The sequence below is a fragment of the Anastrepha obliqua genome, chromosome 3 (assembly GCF_027943255.1).
Source record: "Anastrepha obliqua isolate idAnaObli1 chromosome 3, idAnaObli1_1.0, whole genome shotgun sequence".
In the NCBI taxonomy this organism is placed as follows: Eukaryota; Metazoa; Arthropoda; class Insecta; order Diptera; family Tephritidae; genus Anastrepha; species Anastrepha obliqua.
This window is the reverse complement of record NC_072894.1, coordinates 135105281-135130310: the sequence shown is the minus strand read 5'-3', so window position 1 is coordinate 135130310 and position 25030 is coordinate 135105281. Positions and strand designations below refer to the sequence as shown.

The 25030-nt window shown below is 37.2% G+C and overlaps 1 protein-coding gene and 3 non-coding genes across 9 annotated transcripts in view; all 4 read left to right on the top strand.

Annotated features, from left to right (window-relative positions):
• Window positions 1-8419: 8419 nt before the first annotated feature.
• LOC129242655 (zinc finger protein 316) overlaps window positions 8420-25030 on the top strand; it is a 176579-nt gene continuing 159968 nt past the window's right edge. For all 6 annotated transcript variants that reach the window (XM_054879431.1, XM_054879430.1, XM_054879429.1 and 3 more), the window contains exon 1: window positions 8420-8795. The gene's annotated coding sequence lies outside the window, so the exon portion shown is untranslated. The remainder of the gene's footprint in view (window positions 8796-25030) is intronic.
• On the top strand, window positions 16038-16109 carry Trnae-cuc (transfer RNA glutamic acid (anticodon CUC)). The gene has a single exon. It is a non-coding gene; the product is annotated as a tRNA-Glu (tRNA).
• Trnae-cuc (transfer RNA glutamic acid (anticodon CUC)) lies at window positions 20616-20687 on the top strand. The gene has a single exon. It is a non-coding gene; the product is annotated as a tRNA-Glu (tRNA).
• Window positions 20936-21007, top strand: Trnae-cuc (transfer RNA glutamic acid (anticodon CUC)). The gene has a single exon. It is a non-coding gene; the product is annotated as a tRNA-Glu (tRNA).

The following is a 25030-nucleotide window of genomic DNA, read 5'->3' as shown; positions in this document are numbered from 1 at the left end:
ATCACAATGGGCGAGTTGGATCCTTTGTTCAAATGGGTCCTCGTTTGGGCAGCCATTTATCTCAACCTAACCCGGTGTGGCCGTCTTTCTGCTCTTAATAAATTTAGGGATCTATATAAGCGTTGTTTCTGAATCAGGGTCCTCCTTTGCTTTTCGTGTTTTTTATTTTTGGCGGGATAAACTGACAAATACAGCACTCAGATAACATTCAGTCCAATGTACTGCCCTCGTAGCGAAGGTGCTTGCTCATTAACACATCATTGACAAAGACCTCAAGCCTAATTCGAGCGAAGGCCGGGCAGACAGATGCACAGAAAGTGGCCCGCCGTCTCATCCTCCTCTCCACATGCTTGGCACGCTTGGCAGAGTGCACTGTCTGAGATGCCTATCTTTTCTATGCGCTTTGTCCATAGGATATGGCCCGTTAGCAGTCCAACCAGCTGCCTACAGTTCGTTCTGCTTAATGACAGGAGGATCTGCGACAGTCGGCCGGGCATGACAGGCAACATCAGTGTTGTCCATCTGCGGCCTCTCTCAGCCTGCCAAGCTCGCTTGTGAGTTGAAGTATCCTGTTTGCTAATCATGACTTTGATGGCTGCAGAAGGGAGTGACAGAATGGGCTTCGGGCCAAAGAAGTTGGCCTCAGATCTCATCCTAGCTAAAGAGTTAGAGGTCTCGTTAGCCGTGGTACCCACGCCTTTATTACGGAACTTTAAGTATCCTTATACGAGAAGGCGTTTTATAATTCTTAAGTTAGGCCAAAGGCAGTGTATGACTCAGTAATTTAGAATCCAATTTATTTATTTTATTCCCAAAGGATTGAAAGAGTTCAATGTAGTTTTGCTGGGTTTATTCTGCAGTCTCTTCATTTTGTGGAGCTATCTTATAGGGTCTGGTGTATGCTAATAAATTTAGAATAATTTTTCTCAAGGCATATAATCACTTTTATCAAGGGCTATAACGTGCCCACTGATGGTATCCATGACATTGTTTGAGGTCTCATTACTCGTCCAGATCTACTGGAATAGGTAAGCGTCAATGCTCCAAAAAGGATCTTGGATTTTCACTTTTCGTTGCGTGTTAAACTTTTAATTATTTAAATGGCATATCCATTACTAGACCCTTTCTTAAACTAATAAAAGTATTCGCTTTTGATTCCGCTCTTCAAAGATCTCTTTATCTTCTTCTTTTGTTCGTAGTCTTTGGTGGACCATAGCTTCATCAACAATCTTCCTCCAGTTCTCTCCATCTTTTGCTACATTTTTTCAATTACGAACGTTCATTACGTTCAAGTCTGCTTTGACGTGAATGTCATATTTTTCTTAGTCGGCCTCGTTTTTTCCTCCTATTGGACGTAAAGTAAATACTGTTTTTTGAAATTCTTTCATTTGGCATTCTTCATAGATATCTAATTTTATCAAAGCCTAGTCTGTGGTGTTTTGTAATTATAGACTTGATAAATGAAATTAAAAGAAATTGCAGCCTCAACACTAATCATCCGAGTCCCATGAAAGAAGTTCCATAATATTAGCGTCACATTTTATTTTATCAGGATATGCCAGTATTTACAATTTTACGAATCTCGGTGAAATCAAAATTAATAAAAACATTTTTCTAATAGCGGTCGCCCCTCGGCAGGCAATGGCAAACCTCCGAGCGTATTTCTGCCATGAAAAAGCTCATCATAAAAATATCTGCCGTTCGGAGTCGGCTTGAAACTGTAGGGCCCTCCATTTGTGGAACAACATCAAGACGCACACCACAAATAGGAGGAGGAGCTCGGCCAAACATTATATATATATATATGCCAATTTTACCTCCAGCATGCCCTCCAATGAAGTCCTGAAGGAAGCGAAATCTAAATCTCAGTTTAAGTTGCAATTGCGTGCAAAGAGTCTGAGCAGAGATATTTTCAGAATAAATGTTACGGGCTATTAAACATTTTGTCATATGGCGGATGTTCGGGTGCTCATCTGGAAAGGGAATAGCCAATTGTGGAAATTATAATATAATAGAATTTGCATTCAAGTTCTCTTCTTAAAATTTTCACTAAATTCTGAATTCTTAAAAAATATCAAATCAATACTCGTTTTATCATTCAAAACGCGCGTTTAATATACACATCAATAATGTGGCAACTCGTTTTCTGCGGTTGCTCGCCTCCAGAGTTCGTTTCGTGCCTGCATAATTTTTTGCTTTGTTGATTATTCCACTACAATGTGGCTCCAGAATGTTTTCCTTTTTTTTTTTACTTTTGTTTCTCCTTTGTTATTTTTTTATCAGCACATTACATTTTAGTTCTTCGACTCCACCACTCGTTCGTTTGTCAGCTCTTTTGTTCATCTGCTCTTTTTCTGTTTTAATGAGCTTGAGCTTGAACGCGCGCGTGGGCGTAAACGGGAAGCCCGACGCGCTGTCACTTTGGCATTGACAAAGCGTGTCGGTCCCGCTGTCGCATCTCAACTCAATGCTGCTGCTTTCTCTTCACTAACGCCGCTCCTCTCCACTTTCAGTTCCTTTGTTGTATGAACTACTCACAGTCGGTTGGGTGAATGCGTGCGTCCGCTCAGCTGGGTCTACTACGACCTAACTTTGCCTTTTTGTATGTTGTGGCTAAGTTTTGGGTTTTTGCGTTGCGCGACTGCACAACGTCCATCATTTGTAAAGTTGGTGGATCGCCTGCGTGAGGGCGTGAAATTCACAGTCAGCTGCGTTGAAATGTTTTTTGCTCGCCTGCTCCTACCTTTCGTCGGATCGTCTCTGCACAGCAATCGTTCCTTGTTTTTTGCTGGTCGTTTAACGAGTTTTTACTTGTAGTCTGAATTTGTGTGTTCCTTTAATTTCTTCGTTACGTTTTCGCGTTTCACTAACACATTCTAGTCATGATTTTCTTTGCTGCACTGTTGAATTTGCCTTTGTAGTGCTTGGCCGCGCTCCAGGCTTAAGTAGGCAATTTTTTATGGGTAGCCATTTTTTTGCACTATTTTACGTTGGTCTTTAAAAGTATTTATGTATGGAGGTATGTGCGCGGAAGCACACAGCTGATGAAAAAGCGCAAGTGATTTGCCAACGTAGAAATAAATGCTTGACTGGAGTTAGTAAGTAGAAGGAATGCTGGAAATAATAAAACGAAATGAATTGAATTTTTTTCTTACTTTATTATGACTTCATTAGGAAATTCAAGATTCACTTGGTTTTAGTGCTATGATAGCTACAGATTTAGATAGAGGTGTACGAACGATCGCCGTGCCTACTGTATTCGAACCGACCAAGATTTTCGCTCCAGCAGAATTCTGCAAAACATAATAATAAATAGGTCCACGGAGTATTTTTTATACTGTTATAATCACAGAGAAATTATTAGAGAGAACAGATGCATGAAGAGGTAGATAAGGAGAGAGAAAGGGAAGAGGTAAGAGGGAGAAAGATAAAAGGCAGAGAAAAGGACAAAGAAAGAGGTTGATTCAGAGATGGGAATAAAGATGGAGATGGAATTAGAGATAAAGGGAGAGATAGCGAAAGGGTTGGAGACAGGGAGGGAGGCAGGCAGTCAGCAAAAAAGCGCAGCTAGTATACAGTGTGCTTTGAAGACTTATATAGGAGGACCTCGGGAAGAAAAACGACAGCTGATTTCAATTTTCACCACATCCGTTATTATATACGCATATACGTCGATCTAGGTAAATGCAAAAAAGTCGTGGATGAAAGAAATAAGAACCACACACACACTAAGCACGCTTAGAATGACGTGCGCTTATCCCAAAGAAAATCCCTATAGATCTCTTGGTCAAAGAGCTGCGGAGGCTGTATAATCAAGCGCGAGAAATACCGCGCAGTGTTATTAAAAAAGAGAGAGGAAGCGAACCATCAGAGTGTGGCAGCAGCGGGTGTCGAAGGAAGTATGCTTAGAAGGTGACTTCTACGTGACGCAACTGCCGTATGTTTTAAAGAGTATCTATATCCCTTTATATTTCAAAACGACCCCTTTTGCCCGGCCTGCCCTGTCGAACCAGGGAGTGCAACGCTGTGCTATTCCGGTGCCCGCGTTTCGACACCGAAAGGGAAGATCTTTGCGGGGTTTTTGGTGAGCATTCCACAGAGGCTAACCTTAGGATGCAAATGTGCAATAAATTTGGAAAATGGCGAGCATTAACTGGTGTAGTAGCGCACATAATGAAAACGCTGCGTGATGTAGAATCGGTCGGAAATGTGAACCTGCGCCAACTACAGGTTGATCTCCAGACGAAAACCAGACAGATTCTTGTACTGACAGAGACTGACTTATTTGAGTTAACATACTCCCTAACAGCCTCCCGACGGATCACTTAACGGCAAGGACGGAGCAACCGTTCGGAAAAGAGGGGGTTCTAGTTCGGGTTAAAGTCCGACACTGACGGTTATAATGACTATAGGCTGTCGATGCTTTCCACCTATTAAAAAAGAGATATAGCGGTAGAGATAGAGATAGAAAAGGAAATAGGGACGGAGATAGAAATAGAGATAGAGATAGGGATAACGATAGCGATAGAGATAGAGATAGAGATAGATATAGAGATTAAGATTAAGATTAAGATACAGACAGAGATAGAGACAGATACAGAGACAGAGAGAATGGAGGGTGGTATACTTAGGCCCAAAGGCACTTCGAGAATTATATTATAATATATTCCTTAGTCCTTAAGACAGGAACATGAAATTCTCATTTTGCTAAAATTAATATTTCCTCTAAATCTCTACGGCTCATACTGCATGCACTCATGCCAAACAGATCAACTTAGCTACTCCCTACCGCACTTTCCATGCTACCATAAGTCGCTAGTTATTTTTCAGAAGTGTATCCACATGCACCTCCAGCTGATATTTATGTGTGTGTGGATGTATGTCTATTCACCGCACGCATGCATGCGACCAAAGTGTGCCTCGTTTAGTTGCACTTCACTGCACTGCATTCTGCGTCGACTTTAGTGTTGCACTTTGCCTTGTTAAAACTTTGTTTTTTGCTTTTTGCTCACATATTCGTTGAGTATCTTTGTTTGATGCGTCTTGCGGTGAGTTTATTTTTGCAGCTGCTAAAACGAAAACTACGACACGACAAAAGCCACAAACACCTTCAATACACATACAAGTATATGAATGTATGCATGTATGAGTGTATGTACACTAGGATGTTTCCACGACAACGACGGTCAAGGGCGTTTAGTTTTTTAAGACACAGTTACGCATATCGTCGGAGGCAAATGCATACCTACTAACGCACATTTACACAAGGCTCACACGGACGTATGTAATGAACATGCATAAAAATGCAACACTGTGTAAACATATCACGTAAGTGCGATTTTGACTTTGCGCAGCGCCAGTGCCCGAGCAGGCCCACACACGAGCATACATACATACCTATGCATTTGTGTAGGTAAATCTTTAGGCCTGAATATGTGAAGTGCTTTGCTATACATTTTTTGTTGAGTGTCTCAGTGTGCATTGCATGCTCCCACCCGCGCTACAGTCAGTCACTCTTGTTTTTGGCTTTTGTATTCCACTCACACTTTGGCTTTCCTTTAACATTTACTCCTTTCAGTTGCTTATTTTCCTTTGGCGTCTTTTTAAATGACTCCTCTGATGTGTTGTTGCCGCTGCCGCTTTGCAGAGCCCAGTGTTGGTGGTGTGTTGGCGTTTGCCTCCACAAAAATGCGGTATGTAAACAAAGTTTTCTCTTAAGCAGAATGTTTATGTTGGGAGCAACAAGAATAGAAAACTGGTTGCAATGACTTGTTGCAACATCAAAAGCAGCAAGCACGATTTAGGGAAGCTTTGTTTTTGCAATTGATTACTGAACGTGTTCGTCTGTTTATTTTGTTTTTATTGTCTTGATTGCGTTCTTTTTATTTTTCATAATCACTTTATTTCCACCTGAATGCTTCAGATTACTTTGAATGGTCCTTTTTTATTGATTTTATTATTTGTTTTTTTTTTTTAGAGACAAACGCATAAGTAATGCGAAAAGCATAAATGCGGCGCTAATGAGAAACGCCGAACAATTTTAGGATTTCTGTTAGGTAAAGTTTTGTTATTGATTACTCAAAGTTAGATGAAAAGTTAGGCGCAGAGTTTTCTCTCTGAACTGTTTTTAGTTTTGGATTAGACGCCAGTCCCTATATTATTTTCAAAGCTGTGGTTTCAGTCACCAACGTAATAGTCGATTGGTTATCTTAGCGACATTTCAACTAATTAAACACATTTCACACTCTGGTAGTAAGACGTCGGTGAAGCTTTTGGGCTCTTCATTTTTACCCGAGCTCTACAGGGTATTTAAACATCAATTTGATTTAAGCGCAGGGATAAATACAAATCAAGTCATTATATGACTCATGAACTATCCATTTAGGTCAAACTTGAATCAATTTCTTTAGAGAGTAGGAACGAAAGAATTCTCTACTAAAGCATTAACCACCTATGGATAAATCGATTTTCTTTTATAAATAAGTTTTATCCCTGAATCGCTTATTGGCTTAAGCCAAACAATAATTTAGCTGCTTGTTAGCTCGCGGAATGGGTTATTTATGATCTACGTATCTCCTTCTAACGCATGATCTCGTGATTCCTGACGTTAAATGCCGATTGCGTGTACGATAGACGATTTGGGCGGTTTAGGAGTTTTCTTATATATTTGCTAACATCAATTTATTTGATTTTCTTGTTCATAGTAAGGCAAATTCTTCTGGCACTACATCTTCTTGTAATTCTAGAAAATAAAGTTGGTATACATAAAAAATCAACCTAAAATTTAAACTATTGACTTGGGGAATAAGTTCTTAGCGTTTTCATATATTTTCTTTATTTTACAGCAATTCGTTTGCTGTTTGGTAAAGGGTAAGTATTCATTCGATAGACCTCTTTCTGTTCTACAAAACTACGTTAATTGCATTTTTGAGTTATTTAATTTTTAATTAGTTTTGATGCTTAGAAGTGGAATACCCAGGAGGCAAAAATCAGCATTTGCGACACCTGCTCTTCTTTGCTTTGTGCCATAGGCGAGTCTACAGCACGGAAATAGTAAAGTTCCAAAATGGTCACTTTTACGTCGACGACACGTCCCGCAGTGGAAGGGCTTCTGAATTCGGTGAAGAACGTCTCATATCACAAATTGAAGGAGAACGGTCGCCAAACCAATCGGGAATTGGCGGTAAAAATGAACTGCGATCATAAAACGATTCTCAATTACTTTTATTCAATGAGATTTACCGCACAAATGGGAGCCTGGGTGCCTCACGAGCTCAACTAATAAAACAAATAAGTCGCCTTCAAGTTGCTTCTGAGGATCTCGTCCACCATCGAGCAACACGCGGTCCTAAACAGCGCTTTTTGTAGCGAATTGTCACAGAAAATGAGAAATGGTGCCTAGACATCAATATGAAGCAAAGAAAGGAGTGGGTGGCTTCAAGAGATACGCCAAAGCCGAGAGTCTTTATCGACAGAAGATCCTAATATGTGTTTGGTGTGACTGGGAGAGCATGGTGCACTGTGAAATGCTCGAAAATAATGCCACGGTCAACGGGGAGCTCTACATTGCCCAGCTACACCGCGTGAGCGAGGCTATTCGGCTGAAAATACCTGATTGACATGGTCAAACCATACTCCTTCACGTCAACGCCAGGCGCCATGTTGCCATGAGCGCGAATGGAAGATCCTTCAGCATCCACCCTACTCTCCAAGAGTGGTGGCAAGAGGTTGTAAACAGCAACGGCGAATATATAATTGGTTAAATTTTTGATATAATTATTGCTTTTTTGTTTAAATAAACTTCTTCGGTAAAACTTCTACGAACTTATTTCCTAACCTAGTGTTAAGCTTAGCATAATGAGTGAGAGAGACAGAAGGATGGGTAAGAAATGGAAGCAGGGTTTTCACTGCAATGTTTTATTACGTTACCAACCATTGGTAGCTGAAGTTTTTTCTGTATGTTCGAGTCTTTGACGTACCCTTAACATTGAAACAAATAAAAACGCGTTTGGCTGACTGCAAAACCTACAAAGTGACGATGTGTCCTTCATCAAAAAATGTTCTAGGTAAGAACGGGCACTCGACGTACTGAGCGTATTTCTGTGGTGAAAAAGTTTCTTATAAAAAAAAACTTTAGTCATTTGGAGGCGGCATAAACTTCTTCTTCTTCTTGATTGGCGCTGTAACCGCTTAAGCTCATACAGCTAATTTTTTATCGCCTACGATACTCGCCGTCGCCAACGTTGAAAGATCCAAAAATCTTCCACCAAGACTAAGGAGCACAAATTGAAGCTTGATGTTGGATTTTACTTCGCAGTCCTTACTTTTCTTTGGTCGAATACTAAGAAGCCTTAGACTCATTTTTTCCATAGCAGTCAAAACTTGTATTTTTAATTAAAAAGAAACTTGTTCGCATAGACTCAAATAATATTTTATCTAATTGCCAGTATTTATTAATTTTTTTGCTGTGTTTACATTGCATATTTGCCTTCAAGATGAATAGCAATAATATCTCAATAATTTGTCGTCAAGTGACAACTTCGCTGCTCGTTCTTTTCGCCAACATTAGTGGCTGCAACAACAGCAGCAGAAGCAACAGCAATGTGGCAAAACCACAAACAACAAAATCAAACGATCAATGAATGTCCCGTCCGCGGAAACGATTTGAGCGCAACAAGTTGACGATGATCCAATGTGGAAAAACCGCTCAAGATGAGAAGCCGACCGTTGCTGCTGTTGCCTCGTAGAAGTGATCCTGTTTTTCGGGGTAGCAACGCCAATTTAATTACACCGAGGTAATTAGCGACAATAAGTAAATGCCATAGGCGCTACCGCGCCGTCGCGCTGATATCCGTCAATCAGTCATGGCTGCTGTTGAATGACTTGTTGGCGTGCAAATGTTAGTTTTCACTGTCATAATTTCAATTTATGTTAACTCATATTTTTCGGTCGCTTAAAAGCTACCAGCAGCCTTGGTAGCTTCGCGCCTATTTGGTGGAACTGCGCATTTGCCATGCATTCGCAGTGTATTGAGTTTATGCCCCAATAATAAAACCAGTTGATGGCGATAGTTTCACGAACGCAAAGTGAGCCGGTATATACGGATAGTAGTTGTCATTAACTTGTTGTTGGATGATGTTGGGAATCGCCCATTTGACGAAGAGTGCTACAGGTATCGGCTGCATGTTAGTTATGGTGATAATCATAGTTTTTTTTTCAGCTTCAATCTTAATTACCCCACCCATTTGCATGCATATGAATTTTCATCCTTTGCAGTTGGCTCTGCCTGCTGTATTCGTTCCATCAACTGAATTGGCATCGATCGCTTGTTTGTGTGGGTAATTTGTTAGATGTACCTATAAGATACGGCCAAAAATTGCGACATACAGCACTTAGGCAGCAACTATGGCTAACTTCAGTAAATAAACTAATTGATTGTGGCGTTTAGACGTTCAGGAACCGGAGCTGGGCCACAATCGTCATGAGGTTGAAAGACTTGTTTTGTAATATTCTTAGTTTATCGCATTCTTTTTAGCGCATTTGAAGAACTTTATAGTGTTTAGAGTGTATTAAAGCGGAAGCAGGGCATGTGCGCACTATAGAATAACAACAAAAATAGTTTGAGAGTAAATGACTTTTGACGATGAACAGATAAAACGAGTTTTATTTAGCAAATCATAAAAATATTTCAATAAAATGTAAATAGAAAGGGGAAGTAGAATAAATCGAAAATGTTTAAGAATGGAAACAAGAATTGCAATGGGTATGGGGAGATATAATAAAATGCCAATGAGAAGGGGGATAGTAAAAGGAATGGGATCCGAACGGGAATATAAATAGGAGCATAAATGGAAATAGGATTAGGAACAAGAATAACAATGGGAATGGGGATAGAAGGGATAAGAATAAGAACGGATAGAATTGGACTAGAAATAACAAAAATAGGAATAAGAATAAGAATGGCTAAAGGGAATAAAATACGACTATATTTAGGAATAGAAATAGGAATAGGAATGAGAATAAGAACAAGAAAAATAAAAAGAATGAGAAAAGGAATATGTGATACAGAGGAAAAGGAATAGGGATAGAAATAGGAATAAGAATGGAAATAGGAATAGGAATAGGAGTGGGAGAATAGGAGAATAAGAATAGAAACAAGAGTAGGTATAAGAATAGGAATATGAATATAAATAAGAATAGAAGCCGTTAACTCTTGTCGCTAGTGCCTCTTAATTGTAATAAAACTATTTTTAGTTATATTGATAGTAAATAAATAATAAAAAAATACGTGAAATTGGAATACTTGAAGAAATAAGAAAAAGAATAGGAATAGGACTAAGAATGGCAGTAGGGATGGAAATAAGATAGAGAATTTTTAGAGGATTTGAAATGTAAGTGGAGTTGGAATCATGAAAATGGGGCTGAATACAATAATAGGAGTCGAATACGAGTGTCCCTATACTTGTACATCTCATTAGCTACAGCAGCTGGTTTATAGCTAAAAGAGTGTCTACCGATTTTTTCACGTACAATAAATATCTTCTCAGATAGTTATTCCTCCATATAATCAATAGAGGCAGTTATACTAAGCAGGAGCAGGGCAGCCCTAAAGGATATTAACATAGCACCGTCTTCAAGATCAGTCTTATATGCGTTCCGGCACATAGAGATATTAAAGTAAATTGCAAAGTCGATAAGCTAGCCATAAAGGGTACTAATCTTCCCCTGCTGGAAAACCTAGGCAATATTTCCTATGGCAATTTGCAAATTAAGGATTAAAAATACAACTAGGCTAATTTGGCCGCAAATATATATGTAAGAAAAGATCAGAAATTGCTCAACCTCTGAAAACAAAATATTTCGAATGCCGTGGCTTGTGTCATCGGTCATTGGCTGTTAGGTAGGCACTCTTCTAGGCTAGAAGTGTTTTCTCATGAATATTGCAGAAGTTGTAGAAACAAAGAAGAGGAGTAGTTAGTAGTAGTTAGGAGTAGAGCAAGGTGGTTAAGAAAATATTCTTTTGACTCTCTAACGGGTATAAAATCTATTCTACAGGGTGGCTGATGAAAGCCGCTACGAAAAAAAAATTGAATAAGTCTTTTTAAGTTATCTGTTCCATTTTTATTTTAATTTGCAGATTGATCTTTAAAATTTATTAAAATGGATACACGCGAACAAGAATTTGGATAGTCCGCCTCTATCACGCACTGGAGTTCGTAGTTTTGGTACAGAGAGAGCACAGGCGGATGTTTGGCGGCGATCCCCCGAGCAGATGGACCATAATGAGACTGGTGAATAATTTTGCTGAGCAAGGAACAGTCGCAAGAAGGCCTTATCATCGAAACCCACCAGTTCGGACGGAGGAAACGATCGCTGCTGTAGCTGCAGCTATACAAAGCAATCCAAGGGTTTCAACAAGAAGCTTATCTGCTCAACTTGGTGTCAGCCGACAGTCTTTGCAAACAATAATGCACAAAGATTTAGACTTATTTCCCTACAAAATTCAAATGGTTAACAAACTGAATGCAGCAGACTTGCCGATTCGCTTGGAATTTTGCCAGAAGATCCTGCAAATGGTGGAAGAAGACCAAAACATGTTAAACTGCCTTTTCATGTCTGATGAGGCCCATTTCGATTTAAACGGCAATGTGAACAAACCAAATTGTCGAATATGGAGTACTTCTAACCCACAGATACTCCACGAGACGGAATTGCATCCTCTTCGCGTGACAGTGTGGTGTGCGGTTTCTTCACGCTGTATTGTCGGGCCTTATTTTTTTGAAGAAAATGGTCACGCCGTTACGGTTACTGGAGACCGTTATTTGAAAATGCTGAAAGAATTTTTCTATCCAGAACTACGCCGAAAGAGTATTCCTTTCAACTCTGTGTGGTTTCAACAAGATGGGGCAACGTCTCACATAGCCCAGACTGTTATGACAGAGTTGCGACGAAAATTTCCCAATAAACTGATTTCAAGAAACTCCGAATTTCGTTGGCCCCCCAGGTCGCCTGACCTTACTTCACCTGTTTTTTTCTTGTGGGGTTTATGTAAACAAGAAGTTTATAAAACAAAGCCAACAAATTTGGATGAACTAAAACAATCCATTCGGGCAACAATTGCGGCTATTCCTGTCGCAACTCTCAAAGCAGCAATGAACAACTTTTTACTAAGATGCCGCACTTGTGTCAACGAGCATGGGGGGCATTTAAATTCAATTATTTTTAAAACTAGTTAAGCTACATTTAATAAAATTTAATGACCTTCAACTTGAAAAAAAATAAATGAATTCCATACACTAAAAAAAAAGTTATTTGAGTTTCTTAATGTAGCAAAATTCATCAGCCACCCTGTATGTATTATGAGAACGTCTAAATGGTTCCATGATGAGGTTCCTGTATTACAAAGTGGAACCAAAATGGACCTACATGATCTAAGTGCGTTATCTATTCTAAACTGACTACCACAGAAACTTAACCTAACCTAGTCCTTAACGTATCCTCGACGCTGTCTTACTTCATTTTACTGGAATGGCTACCGGTAGCAATTGTTCTAATAATAACCAATAGGAAAGCTTCTGTAATATTTGGTCTATGTGGAACAACGAACGTAGCTGGGAGTTTTCATTTTTCCCTATATGGGTCGTACCTAACTCGACTTTATTTGATGGTGGGTTTTTGAACGGTTCAAATTTTGGCTTTAAAATTAAGGCTTCTTTCCTTGTTAATCTTTCTATATAACTTTTATATTTTCCTTCAGAGTGGTTTTTTTCATACAGAGGTGTTCACAATAAGAGTACAGCGATTACGCAAAGTTTTGATTATTTACTTATTTATTATTACTATTTTTATATAAAAATGTATTATTGTCATGGCCTCGGAATATATGTATGTATTTGCATAAGAAATTTTCTGGTTGTCAAAAAAAATTGGCAAAAGAGCAATTAATTGAAAACCAAAAATATTAATAGAAATAAAAATTCTTGACATGCATCAAAATCGCATTCATCAAAATAAAACCTAACCAGGACAATAACCTGTCTGGCAGCCTGCTTTGCATCCTCCTAGTGCAAATCAACTGCTAACCGCCGCACACACCTACATATACACACATATACGTGCGCTTATGCTGCTAAATATCTGCGCGTTTGCAGCGCCGTCGACTTCTAATAGCCAGTTTGTCTATTAAACCCACCCAATTCGCTCGCAACCTCATCTGCACACATACATGGATATCTAGTTTCGTTTGTATGTATTGCATTTGCATTTGCATATCAACTTGCGACTTCCAGTCGCATTTGGCGGCATCATTGGGATTATAATTAATATTGATAAATGGCCGCATTTGACTGAACGCCTGAGTGAATAGATGATCGACTGGCTGCATGAGTGGCTTGAGTGGCTAGGAGAGTGACCAACTGCATGGCATGTTGACTGACGGTCGGAGTGTCTGACTGCTTTACTGTATCACTTTTTCCTGTTTTACCGATAAATATCGAAATACGTGTGTGTGTGTACATTACATATACATTTGTTGCAAGCGAAAATCGTTCAGTGTTGCATGCTACAAAAAATCACTCATCAACAGTTGAAATTGGTATGAGCTGACATCAACAGGATATGCACATGATGAGTTGCACAAAAGCAGTGTGTATTTGTGTTGTAAGTTTGGAAATGCATTTTCAATGAAAAATAATGTAATTAAGCGGCAGCGGTGGCCGCCACTGCATTTTGATGCCATCAATTTCGAAAGTTGCATTAATCCATTTTCCATTCCAGTTGAAAAAGTGTTATACTTAACGATTTGCGAATTCACACAAAAGGCTGTGTATATATAATTTTTGTAGGTAGGTATGTGTTATTTGTGCATATGTGCGTGTGCACGCAAACCTTCCGCACTTGCGCTGCCCATGTGCACTGCAACTCCCTCAAATGCATATGCGGCTGCAATATTTTACTCACATAAATGCGCCACTGCCGAATTTTTAATCATTTCCAAACCATTTTGCGCTGTCATGTCATTATTTTATCTTTATTTGTTGTTGTTTTTGCTGCTGCAGCTCAATTTGAGCTCTACCCCATTTTTCGCCAACATTTGTTTTTATTATACCGATTTTTTTATTAAATAAAAAATATTTTTAATTAATATGCTTCAGAGTGAAGTGGTTGCCATATTTCTCATATGAAAACGAAGTGGCCCACTTCAACCGTCAGTCAACAAGCACCCATCCACCCAGAATGGCATAAAAGCATCAACAAGGATTTCACTTGCAACACCACCCAACTCTCGCGCCACGACTGCCCGCCCACTCCAACACATGCAAGCACTTTGTGTTGCATTTTCCCGCCCGCAGGCATTCGCAGTGTTGGCGATGCTGTTGATGACTCGTTGTTGTTTTTGTTTTCTGCATTATTTTTTGCTGCTGCTCCTGCTGTCGCGGCGGCACTTTGAGTTTTATTCGTTTATCCATCAACGTCATCATTGCTTCTCCTTCTTTACCCTTCCGCCATTAGGCATGTACTCGTGTTTACTTGTAGGTACGGCCTCGTTGCTGTCGTTGTCATATGTCAAAAATTGCATTTCCGCACGGCATACATGCTCTCCCATCTATATATATGCATGTATGTATATATATAACAAATTAATCTATTGCATACAAACGTAGCGATACGATTGCATGTGTGTTTGTATTAATGCTTCCGCTTAAACATGCTTCCTTCGGTTGTTGCTGTTGCTGCGTAATGTTTGTTGCTGCTATTGCATTTACCGGCAGACAGCCTGCAATTTCCCTTGCAGTCCTTTTAATGCCTCCGTATGTCATATATAATATAAGTATGAGCATGTATGTATGCATATTACCGCTCTTTGTCTTTGTGCTCCCCCTTTTTAAATTTTTAATATTCAATTTTATCCCTGAAGTGTTCGCCCAAATTTAAGTAGGGGAACAACTTGGTTGTTGGAGAAGATTAGAAGAGTGCATATCGTACATACTCACATACATACATTAGAGCGCACTCGTATGTGGAATTTTTAGAGATTTCACTGGCAAAAGGCTAGGATTAAAAATGTATTGTAATCTTTCATTTTATTCAAAAAATTGAAGGCCCAACATGTTTATGCTTGGCTATTAATTTACCGAATATACTTCAGGCCAGTCAATGTAATAACTTGTGAAGGATTTTAGAATCAAGAAATTTAAGCGGAGCCCCATAAATGTTACGGAAAACAATATTTTCGCTCTAGCAGATATTTCTTTGTTTCTTTGGCACCAAGGGCATACCCATTGTGATCCTTTGGCATGCACATTTTTCTCTGCGCCGTGATAATATAAACGCGCTCTTTTAACAAACAAAAACAAAATTTGCTGTGCAAACGTTTTGCACAAAATTTGATCACGCGAGTGTCTCCAAAAATGCGATCTCGACCCGTCAAGTATGTAGTTAAAATGGCAGCACGAAAACTGGATGCCAGCCAAAATTATTTAAATATGATATTTATTATAGAAAAATTATACATTTGAAAGATTTATGAAATATCTAGTTTTATTATATAATTTTGTTTTTATAAAAAAAACCACATCACTTGCAGGCATATGATTTATTCAATATTATTTAGCGTTGTTAGTGTTAACGTCATCAGTTTTGTTGTTCAAACTGCGCACAAACACGAGTGAGTATAAATAAGCAAAAGCAGCATCCGTTTCCAGTGATTGTTGTTGTGGCATTCATTTATTTTTAACAATTGTCGAAGAGAAATGTGTGAAATGTTTTTTGTTTTTGTTGTATACATGTGCTTGTTGATGTTTGTTATTGTAATCCACCATTTGTTCGCACACCTAAATGCTGTTGTATTTTCAGTTACACACACACACACATACATCCATTGCTGTCATGTGCAGGGGCACTGCCGGCCAGAACGATGAGTGTGCGGAGAATGATTCATGTACATGTGTGAGAAGTATTTTAGTTTGGTGAGACGATAACTATTTGGTAGTGGCGAGTATGAATTGTGATTTGTGTTGGCTATAGGTGTGGAAAAGTCCCATATTGTCTAGTGGTTAGGATATCCGGCTCTCACCCGGAAGGCCCGGGTTCGATTCCCGGTATGGGAAAAACAACTTTTTATTTAAATTTAATTTTAACATTGTTATTCAATTTGTGTCAATATAGTTAATATTATAATAAATAACTCTATTTATTTTACTCTATGTAATATTACTAAACTTTTTTTATACTTTTTTGTTATTATAATTTATTTTATATTATTCCATTTAATTGTAGTTATTTTACTTCATTTATTTATTTATTTTTTTAAATTTTTTTTACTTTTAATGTAAAAACTCAGCATATGTTTCTTCCCTCCACCTCCACCTCAGCTGAAGCTGTCGAAGCCCAAAATTGCATTAATATAAAAACGCATACTTACATATCCATATAACTTTTTCCCTTCAGATTACAGTTTTTAATGCCATTATCCTTACCTAGAACCCTATTTGTCGTAGGGAGTTTTTGTTGCCCGATTGCATTTTATAAACAAGTACATATGTACATGAGCTATTTCAATGTTCAAATGTAGGTGGTTGGTTTGGGTGGCTCGGTAATGGACTTGGCATTGGCTGGTGTAGTGTTGCTTTTGTATTGAAAGCCCAGCGAAATTCAATTGCAACCGAATGTACAAGAACAATCGTGCCTTGTACTCATACTTACAAGTGCTGTGGCTGCTATGGCGGGAATGTATGCACTCGCACTTAAACTACAATGACTGGCTTTTTATGCTTTTGTTTTATTTTCACCGTTAAAAATTTAATGAATTTTTGTGCGCTTACAAAAGTGCGTTGTAACAGGCATAACAGTGGATCTATATACATATCTATTTTAATGTATACCAGTTTGTACGTTCTCATATATGTATGTACATATGTACATATGTATGTTTTATTGCTGATTTTACTACATGTGTATGAGTTTGGTAAATGCAGGCTGTCGCGCATTTGCGGTTTTTCGAATTTCGATTATTTTTAATTTGAAATGCAATATCCGGCCGTTTTCGTAATGAAAATTTGCACTCAAAAGGTACATAAATATTTAAAAGGTAAACAGGTTCATATTAAAGAGAATTCATGTTAGTTGAAACTATTTATATTTATGCAGGAATTCAAATCAAAAATAAATATTACATTTTTGCAGAAAAATGGATATTTATACCTTTATAAAAACTGAAAAATTTGTAAAAGGAATTGCAAAGAAATAAAGTTTAAAATGTTAATTATTATTATTTTTTTTTATTAATTTTTAAATTTATAATTATAAATAAATATAATTATTTTTTTTATATATCTTTACTACCTTTTAGCAACATATTTATATTTACTACTGATTTACTTGTTTTGTAGCTGAAATAATATTGTAGAAGTATTAGGTAAAATTCAGGGCAGTATGTGGATGATAATATAGCCGCAGATTTCTTTGCCGATTTGAATTTTCTAATTTTTAGTAAATGATTTTTTATGATTTCATTAATTAAATGTGATAAATTACCGTAGTGTAGAAAACAACTATACCGTTATCTGAGCACAGCCAGTGTCAATATTCCCTTAATCAGCTAAACCAGCCCGAGAAATACGTATTTTGTCGATACTCAGGGAAATTTTGAGGGGTACTGAGAGAGTGTTGGCGAATACAAATCCGTCCGTGGCTGGACGTTGGGAGATAAATACTTTGTCTTGTTATAAACTTTGCAGGACAACACTCTCTTAGTACCCCTCAAAATTTCCCTGAGTATCGACAAAATACGTATTTCTCGGGCTGGTTTAGCTGATTAAGAGAATATTGTATATATGTATATATATATATATATATATATATATATATATGTATATATATATACATATATACATATATACATATATATCATAATTGGCGCGTACACCCCTTTTGCGTGTTTGGTGGAGTTCCTCCTCCTATTTGTGGCGTGCGCTTGATGTTGTTCCACAAATCGAGAGACCTACAGTATACAGATATTTTGTATGATGAGCTTTTTCATGGTAAAAATACACTCGGAGGTTTGCCATTGCCTGCCGAGGGGCGACAGTAGGTACTCAATAAAAGTTTCATTGAAACCGTAGAAAATCTATGTATGAATCCGAAGGCTAATTGTGAATACCAAGCATTTGATATAATTGAATCCATGACTGGCTTCAAGTGCCACATTTTAATGATTCGAAATCAGCTGGTATATAGTACAGTAAATAATCAAATGTTAGTAAACAGGGCAACCTCCAGCCTGTAGTTTAGGATAATTCAATATGAAATTATTACAAAAAATAAAGATTATTAGTTTAAGTTTTTTTAGTATCACTTTTTTATGTTTTAAAATGCCACTATTGATTGCTCTTATTTTTGTGGGTTTCTCTTCAATTTTTCGTTGTATCTTTTTTATAGTAAAACAAGAAAACCCGGCCCCCTTTGCTGAGCACACTAAAATAGAATAGATATGGTTTAGAACAGAAAATATATGATTTTCATATTATTTATTTCTTTATTCTTTATTCAAGCGCTTTGGCATAAACAATATTTTTTGTTTTTCTATTTGTTTTTGAGTAAATATAAAATATAAATTGAAAATCAGGAACAAAGAAGATTGTTTTTAAATTTCAAATCAACGCATATGAATAAACAATCGTCTTTTTTCCTGATCATCCATGAATTTTTCGTTTCAATTTATATGTTTTATTAAGCATTGGAGCTTTTTTAACCATTATCCATTTATATTTTTCAAAAAAAAAAAACGAAAAAAATTTTTTTTTCCAAGAAGACATAATTTCATTCGGATTTCACATTAAATTCTCAAATTTCTACTCCTACAAATACTCTGAACTAAAGCATTCACCAACAGCTTCCATTTGATACCCATATTGTACATACACATCCGAAGGTTACCCGGGTCCACGTTTTGACCTATATCTCGAGACCCTATCTACCAATAGGTATCCAAACTATACGGAAACCATCTTCAATACCTCCTTAACAATGTGTGTAAGTTTGGTTTAATTCGGTGAAAAGACACGGCGGGTACACGTTTTGGCATATATTTCCAGACCCTAGTCATCAATAGGTATGAAAATTTCCTCGTATTAAAGCACTTATCAAGAGCTTTCATTTGATACCCATATTGTACACACACAACCAAAGGTTACCCGGGTCCACGTTTTGACCTATATCTCGAGACCCCAGTCACGGAGCGGCATGAAAAATACTCTGTACTAAAGCATTCACCAACAGCTTCAATTTGATATCCATATTGTACAAACACATCCTAAGGTTACCCGGGTCCACGTTTTGGTCTCTATCTCGAGACCCTAGTCACGGAGCGGCATGAAAAATACTCTGGACTAAAGCATTCACCAACAGCTTCCATTTGATACCCATATTGTACATACACATCCGAAGGTTACCCGGGTCCACGTTTTGACCTATATCTCGAGCCCTATTTCCAAAATAAAATATAATCCACGTTACTCGTGGAAGATGTAGCTTTCGAATGGTGAAAGAATTTTTAAAATCGGTCCAGTAGTTTTTGAGCCTATTCATTACAAACAAACAAAGTTTTCTTCTTTATAATATTAGTATAGATTAAGAAAAAAAATTCGCTAATTATAACCTTTTTGCCTCGAACTCTTCATTTTATCACTTATTATAAAAAGTAAAAATGAAAAAAATTGTATTCGTTAGTTATCTCTTTTTATATTAAAAAAAAGTTAGGAAAAAAATTTAATTCGTTAATTACGACTTTTTCCCTCGAATTCTTCATTTCATCACTTTTTATAATAAAATAGCAATTCATAAAAATTTAAGTCGCTAATTATGACTTTTTTGTCCGCGAGTTCTTTATTTTATCACTTTTTATGTTAACAAAAAACTTTTTTAATTTAGTTTGCTAGTTATGACTTTTGTCCACTCGAATTCTTCATTTTATCGCTTTATATAAAAAAAATTGTTTTAATTAAATTCGCTAATTATGATTTTTTCCTCGAATTCTTCATTTCATCACTTTTTATAATAAAATAGCAATTAATAAAAATTTATCCCTCTCCATTTCTTCATTTTATCACTTTTATGTTAACAAAAAAATTAAAAAAAATTAATTCCCTAGTTATGACTTCTACTCCTCCAGTTCTTTATTTTATCACTTTTTTGATGTTTTAAAAACTCACTATTTCCATTATTTTTTAAAGGTTTCCCCTCCAATTCTAGTATTATTCGTTTTATATCAACATTTCTTGCCATGAAATTCTTAACTGCGTTTCTTTCGAAGTTCATTTGGGGTTTGCCAGTTTTTTGTGCTTCTGCGAAGGTTAATAAAATAAATGCCGAAAATCCGTACAAAATTCTACTATATGACACTATGAATGGGTTCAATGATCTCGCTTAACGAATTTCGAGTACAAATTCTCAGTTGTCCGATACCAGTGATGCCATTTTCGAAAGGGTTACAAAAGCAGAACCAATGATTAATTCTGTAATTGTGCTGAATAGCTGCTGGGATGAGAAGTGTTACTCCATGTAATAGTATGCACATTTTTAAAATTACTCTTCTTTCGTCTATTATCCACCACAAGTCCCATATTGTCTAGTGGTTAGGATATCCGGCTCTCACCCGGAAGGCCCGGGTTCGATTCCCGGTATGGGAAGGAGTATTTTTTAAAGTGAATGCTGGGAAAATATTAAAAAAAAAATAATTTCATAAAATTTAAGGAACTAACAAATGGAATTTAAATGAAGAAATATCTCTGTAGGATATATACTCGTATATCAAGAGTTAGAAGGAAAATAATTTCATATCGCGCACGCACTATTCACATCTTTCGTCAATTGCTTTTGCTTAAAATGATATTTAAGAAATTTAAATATTTGCTATTCGCATTTTTGTATTTAAAAGTCCCATATTGTCTAGTGGTTAGGATATCCGGCTCTCACCCGGAAGGCCCGGGTTCGATTCCCGGTATGGGAAGGACACTTTTTTATCGCACGGCACACAAGACGAAGTATAGAACAACATTTTTTTGGAATTCAACTAGGCAAAGTATCATATGTACGACCAAGAACAATAGAATAGAGAGTATAGAGCAACACAATAACAGCAGCAGATATACAGGTAGAAACCTGAGAGAATAAGTTTTTCTCCTTCACTCTGCTTGTTAGCGGGAATAGTGAAGTTTGGCAACCAGCAAAAAAATAGTCAAGCAGCAATTTTAGGAAAACATTTTTTTTGTTTTCAAAATTCGCTCAATAATAATGAAACAATTAATGAATTTGGTCAATGCGAAGTGATAGTAAATAGTTTACAGTTTTATATAAAAAAGAGGTACTTCAATCGGTCGAGTAATTTTTGATTTGAAATTTTATGATTTTTTAACAAATTTTAAAGTATATCCCCACTCCTTTTGTATGTTTGTGTAATTTATGTGACTTATCAGCTTCAAATTGTAAAAAACCAGTGCAAAAACTCAGTTCTTTACATGCAATTTTTGAGGGCAATCGTGAGACAGCGTGCCTATAATCGCTTTGTTAGTAAGATTTGCATAAAGTATTCAGAGAAATTCGTAACGTCGAATTTATAAAAGTAAAAAGTCGATCTGACACATTATTTTTCTAATAAAATGCCAATGCGAAAGCATTGAAAAAGTTAATGCTGCCCTGCAAGGATACGAAAATGTCGAAAACACTTCCTTAAGAGAAGTATAGAGAGCTTAATTAAGATGGGCCGTTGGTTGGTTGGTTAAAGTGGTGATTCATCCAGAGTCCAGTGCCCCGTTATGACGGAAATCAGTGGGCCAAGTCTATTCTTATTTTGGCTTAGCAGAGATTCTGTGCGTTTAGCATTTGAGTCGGCCACAATTATCCGACGATTCCGCAGTTGGCCGTAGCCCGTGTTTGACTATTTTCTTATGGTAATTTACCCTCATTGCCGGACAGTGAGAATGTATTTTGCCTGCGGATCCACTGGAATGAGATGATGTTTTTTTTTGGCTTTTAGTTTTTTTTTCGTTGAGTTTGGGTTAACAATGTCATCGCACCATATAGTAATCGTCCTTACTACGTTTGTGGCGATTTCACTACAAACGTCAATCCTCTTCTCCTGGACATTTTCCTCAACCCCGGTACAGTTTCCGCATTGCTTCGAGGTAAAGACGACGACCTAAGAAGGACTCATTCACTTGCTCATCCTGTATCCAGGGTGGGAGCGTGTCATTATTCTGTTTTACAAAATTCTGGATGACAAAATTCTGTAAATTGCAAAAAAATTCTGCTTTTTAAAATTCTGCTTTTTTAAAATTCTGCTTTTTAAAATTCTGCTTTCTAAAATTCTGCTTTTTAAAATTCTGCTTTCTAAAATTCTGCTTTTTCAAAATTCTGCATGTGTAATGCGAAAAATTCTGCTTTATTACACTTTTGTGATTTTCGTCATACAAGAAGTAACAAAATAAACATTTAATTCATAAATATACATATAGGTATGTTTAAGCGATAACAATATTTTAGTTTAGCCAATTACAATATTTTTTGCAATTCTTTTTAAATATGTAGTGTGACTTAATTCATTTCTTTTTTTAATAATTCTTCGCAGCTGTTCGTTTTTTTTTTTAGAAGAGTTCTACGCAAAAATACGGTGGATTGCGTAGCCGGAGTTGGACTGATGAGGGTTAATTTTTTGAAGCGCGGCCGAAGGCCGCCCACGCGAAAAGGAGTTCTACGCAAAAATACGGTGGATTGCGTAGCCGGAGTTGGACTGATGAGGGTTATTTTTTTGAAGAGCGGCCGAAGGCCGCCCACGCGAAAAGAAGTTCTACGCAAAAATACTGTGGATTCTATCGAAACTGAAGGAAAAATTATTATTATTATTTTTTATTTAATATCTCGAATAATAATAAATTAAATAATTATATTACATTACCTCTTTAACATTGTTAACATTATATATTAATACAGAATTTTGTAATACAGAATTTTGAAAGCAGAATTTTAGAAAGCAGAATTTTAAAAAAGCAGAATTTTAAAAAGCAGAATTTTGTTTTTAGAATTTTGTACAGACAGAAAAACATATACATATTTAATATTCTTCAGCGTAAGAGTCCATTTCACGCCTCTTTTTTCGGATAATATCCTCAACGAAATTTTCGACGGCTCTAGATTTTTCTTCATTTATCATCAATCCCCCCATTATTTCTTCAGGTGTACATACACCAATATTTCTGTGTTACACCTCTCGAATTTAAAGACGATCTGCGCCGCGTCATCGTATTTAGTATCTACATATATACAATTTGGTAGGTTTATCTTCCCATCGCCACAAATACTTGCGAAAGGACTCGTGCCCGTACAAAAACTGTGTGAGGTAAAAGATAACCTGTTATGAGAATATCTTTGAGCCTTGCCGACTCTTCTAATGTCCACACCCTACTCAAGGGCATGCCACTATGCTACTTATGCATTACCATAGTAGTACAGTACCACTTACACCTACTGGACGGGACAGTATACAGACAAACACTAAACGACATTCATCGGGAGACACTTACAACCTTTCTAAACTCTAGACCTCTGAATGCCGTTATCGGAGTCCAACCATGACTTCTAGCAGATGAAGAGCTTCAGCTGCTCCGCCAGACCCGTGTAAGTTTGGCTCAATTGCGTTCTGGATACTGATGCTTGGAAGAAATATGATGCGAACAGCGTTGGTATGTGGGCTTTTGACCTCCGTGAAAGACAACCAATGAAATGAAATTTTAAAATATTATAATAATTTATAATTGTCATGAGAAAGTATGGATTTTAAATTTACTTAATGGCGTGCAGTCGTTTTTTTTATGCTCCACGTCTCATATGGGATTAAAAAGCATTCAAGAAGAAGTGGAGTAGCCACAGTTAAAAAACGCACTCGCACAGCTCTAATGAAGTCATTGTGAGACTAACCATATGTCGACTAAATGATTCTTTCAGCCGCATAAGTGCAATCAATGCAAGCCAATAAAGGATGTTCTGCCAGCGCAAACATGCAGCACAGTAACAATACATTTTAATTGAATATTTTATTAAATTATAACAAAAGAAGTTGAAAGATTTAAAAAAGCTATACGACAGCAAACCAAAAAACAAAAAAAAGAAAAAATAAACAAACAAGCAAAAACAACTTAATGCAATGAAAACACGAAATAAGCAGAAAGACAACGATTTGCAGCAATATAAAGCGGCCCTGGACACAATTGAAGCATGCCAAAAAGGCCGGAAGGCAGTGAAATTTATATGGGCTGAAGGGTGAAAGTCCGTGGTACCCCTGGTGCAGTTGTGTGCGCGTGCAAGGTGGCCAACAGCCAGCAGCCAGCCTCTGCAGCGAGCGTTGCGGTTAAAGCGCGCATGACCGTTGCCGACCGCAAAAATGGCCCAAACCAGCCTGCGTTGCTCGGGCAATTGCAATACAAATTTTTATTTCTTTTCTTTAATATATTTTATTTTATGCTGTGAATGGCGCTGTGGTTCAGTAGCACAAAAAAGAAATGCAGAAATTTAAAGTGTATATATGGAAAAAAGAATTTTGTATAAAATTAAAAATAAAATTTAACTTGACAACGCACAAACAACGGGGGCCACATGAGACAAATAGTGGTAGGTGGGTAAAATCTGCGTATGCGTTGGGCGCGTAGCGAAATTATGTTGTTGCGCGGCTTAAATGCATATACAGTCTACTTACACATACATACATACAAAAGGACTTATTTAAAAACACTATCCTCCATTAGCCGTCGACTCCTTGCGCTGTACTCTGTTTATACGTATATATGTATGTATGTGTGTAGAATATATAGCACAGCAAAAATAAGCAGCCCACATATGCACACATGCACATGTAGCTCGTAGGTGTTAAGGGTGCTCTATTCAGAGCGCTTGTTACGAATTTAGGGGGGCCTAAGTAATTAACCCAGGAATTAATTATCGCATGAAACGCCATTGTGTTGTGTGTTTGCTGGAAGCTTTG